The sequence below is a fragment of the Phaseolus vulgaris genome, chromosome 11, assembly GCF_000499845.2.
Source record: "Phaseolus vulgaris cultivar G19833 chromosome 11, P. vulgaris v2.0, whole genome shotgun sequence".
In the NCBI taxonomy this organism is placed as follows: Eukaryota; Viridiplantae; Streptophyta; class Magnoliopsida; order Fabales; family Fabaceae; genus Phaseolus; species Phaseolus vulgaris.
Window position 1 is genome coordinate 24,749,029 of NC_023749.2, and position 3,937 is coordinate 24,752,965.

Consider the following 3,937-nt stretch of genomic DNA (forward strand, 5'->3'; position numbering starts at 1 on the left):
ATTTTCAGTTTGGTATTTTAGTTCCTTTGCTGTTTTGCTTCGGTTCCTTTTGCTTTTGCCGATCCTCTTTGCTTCTTCTTCAATTTTCTAGTTGTTGTTTTTGATTCAATTTGACAATACATGGATCTTCCATGTGAGTTTGGGTTTTGGTACTAGTCTTGGTGAGTTCTTGAGCATAAAACCTTGATCCAATTCTATCATAAAGTGCCTATCTCATATCCAACTCAAGATGATTCCTAAGAATGTCAAGAATCATTCATAATGTGCTATTGGAATCATATCAAAAGGAGAACCTTGCCTCATTGTAAAACAGATTTGAAAATTGGAAGTAATGAAACTCTAGTGAAGTTTAGAGAAAGTTGTGAGTGTTGACTCTTCTTCTCTCTTTAGTCTCATCTTGTGAGCTCTTGGGACTCTCAAGTGGCGGCACCACCACTCATCTTGGAAGAAACCACCCTCCAAGTGGCGTGAAGATCATCCCTTGATCAACAACCACATAAGTCTTTCTTTCCATCTCCTTTTTCTCCCGTTTTGTGTTCTTTGTTGGTTTCCCTATTCCTTGTTCGCTGCAATCTGTCCTTGGTGTGTTTCTATCTTTTTCTGCACGTTATTCCCCATATAATCAGTGCAGATCTCTTATACTCTTGTTGTTCTTGGTTCGTTTTCGTTTTGGTATCATTTTACATGCGAAATCTTGTTGTTTTCAAGTTCTTCCACATGGCTTTTGTTCTTTTGCTCATTTCATTCGGTAGATCCTTGTATGTTGCGTTAACTTGTTGTTTTTGGCACTGTTCTTGTGATTCCTGAACTGTTCTTGAGTAGTTCTTGGGGTTTACTTGTTGTTTTAGAGTTAACCATTCATTCTATATCCATATCATGTTATTGGAATCATATCAACAATTCACCCCCCGTCTCGTTTAAGGCCATATATTCTAACACAATGCTCTAGCTATCTTCATGGATTATATGAATCAGTTATTCAATCCTTTTCTTGATAAGTTTGTGGTAGTGTTCATAGATGATATCTTGATCTATTCTCATACAAGGGAAGAACATGCAGAACATCTTAGAACTGTCCTGAACATTTTGAGAGAAAAACAACTATATGCTAAACTTTAAAAATGTGACTTATGGATGTCAAAAATATAATTTTTAGGACATGTCATCTCTGCACAGGGAATATCAGTAGATCCTTCTAAAGTGGAGGTTGTACTTCAGTGGGAACGTCCTAAAATAGTTACAGAAATTAGAAGCTTTGTCGGGTTAACAGGATATTACAGGAGATTTATAGAAGGCTTTTCTAAAATAGTGGCTCCTTTGACCCAATTGACTAGAAAGGATCATCCTTTTGCATGGATTGAACAATGTGAGAGAAGCTTTGAAGAGTTGAAAAGAAGGTTGACTAATGCTCCTATATTGACAATCCCTGATACCAATCAGTCTTTTGAAGTTTCCTGTGATGCTTCCTATCAGGGATTGAGTTGTGTTCTGATGGAGAATTAGAAAATTGTTGCCTATGCTTCTCGTCAGTTAAAGGTCCATAAAATAAATTATCCAACTCATGATCTAGAATTGGCAGGAGTTGTCTTTGTTTTAAAAATATGGAGACATTTTATTTACGGAGTTAGTTTTAATGTGTTCAGTGATTATAAAAGCTTGAAGTATTTGTTTGACCAGAAGGAGCTTAATATGAAACAGATGAGGTGGATCAAATTTTTAAAGGCCTATGATTTCCAGCTAATATACCATCCTGGGAAGACAAATGTTGTTGCAGATGTGTTGAGTCGTAAAAAGATACAAATGTTGTCGCTTATGATTAGAGAGCTAACATTGATTGAAGATTTAAGGAGTATGAATTTGGAGGTTTCCGTGTCTTCAAATTGCATTAGTTGTAATACACTTGTTATAACTAATGAATTTCTAGAGAAGGTGAAGGAGAAGCAGTTGGAATATTCAAAATTGAAGAACTTCATGGGCTTATTAAATACTGAGAAAGCTAAAGACTTCTCTTTAGGAGTGGATGGTATTTTGAGATTTAGGAATAGAATATGCATACCAAGATAATGAAATAAAGCAAACAATGTTATTTGAAGGTCATAAAAGCAAACTCAGTTTACATCCAAAAATGACCAAGATCTCAAGAAGTCTTATTGGTGGCATGGCATGAAGAATGATGTAGCTAACTTTGTAGCTGCTTGCTTGACTTGTCAGAAATCAAAGATTGAACATCAACGACCTAGAGGCATGTTAATTCAGTTAGACATTCCAGTGTGGAAGTTGGATAGTATCTCAATGGATTTTGTTACCCACTTACCACGTACTTTGAGGAAACATGACTCTGTTTGGGTCATAGTGGACAGGTTGACAAAGACGGCACACTTCTTACCTATAGATTTGAGAATCTCTATGCGAAAGTTGGCCCAAATTTACATAGATGAAATAGTCAGATTGCATGGTGTACCCTCCAACATAGTTTCAGATAGAGATCCTAGATTCACGTCCAGATTTTGGCAAACACTTCAAGAAGCTTTGGGGACTAAACTAAGACTTAGTTCAACATATCATCCTCAGAATGAAGGACAATCAGAGAGAACTATCCAGTCCTTAGAGGATTTGCTTAGGACTTGTGTGTTAGATCATTTGGGTAGTTGGGATGAAATTCTACCTTTGGTAGAGTTCACTTACAATAACAGTTACCAAGATGGCATACGAATGGCTCCTTTCAAGGCATTATATGGAAGAAAGTGTAGGACACCTCTGTGTTGGTTTCAGGATGGTGAGAGTGTGTTAATTGGACCAGAATCAATACAACAAACCAATGAGAAAGTCAAAATGATTCAAGAAAGATTGAAAACATCTCTTAGCAGGCAAAAATCTTATGCGGATCAAAGAAGAAGACCTTTAGAATTCTCTACAGGTGATCATGTCTTTTTGAGAGTTACACCGTTCACTGGTGTTGGAAGAGCACTCAAATCCAAGAAGTTTGTATAAAATTAAAAAATAAATCAAATCGTATATAAATAAAAAGTAATATTTTTTAATATTAGAAAACCTTACAGTAATGGAAAATAAAAAAATACTATAACAGGAGAATAAATGAGTGTGAATTCAAAAATAATATATGCTGACATGACTTTTCCTCTACATCTATTCATTTTGAGAGAAAATTATATTTACTGTTCACAAGTATATCTTCTCATAATTTTCCCCACAAAATTCTGAATCCAAATAGTTATTATCCCCTCACTTATTTGTTTGTAAACAGTACATTTCACATAAGAAAACAAACACTAAGAGTATAAGGAAATTTTTATGTGGTGTGAGAAAAGAATTGTGTATGGTAGGACTCATGATTTTTTTTTGTAACACAAGTAAATTCTTTCTATTATCATTATGTAGTATTATTGTGAGACAACTTAGTGAAGGTAGTCTGATAGGTGTAATAGATCTATGACATTGTAATGTTAATGTCAATAACTTTATGATAAGAGAGGTAGTCATCTGGTTTAGGGTTTAGGCGTGAATCTAATAGAAGTTTAATGAATAAAATAATTTTAATATATAATTTTCATAATAAATTAATATATAATTGAATATCAAATTTTACATGAAAAAACTTAAATATTATCATTTATACTTTTTAAAGTGTTCTTACTAACAAAGATTTATATATAAATATATAGAATAAGTTCATTTCTAGAGTATTAACGTGGAAGATTTAAATGTTAATTGAAAAGGTTAAAGTTTGCGTAACTTTTTCATTAATTTTTGTAAAACTCAATTTAGATATAATATTTTTACCAGGTTATTTAGATAGTTTCTAACTTATACTATTTAAGAAGCTTGTTTAACCTTATTAGAACCTGTTTGCAAATCAATTTTTTTTTTTTAAGTAGATTTTTAAAATATTAACTTCTAATTTTTATATTTAGTCTAT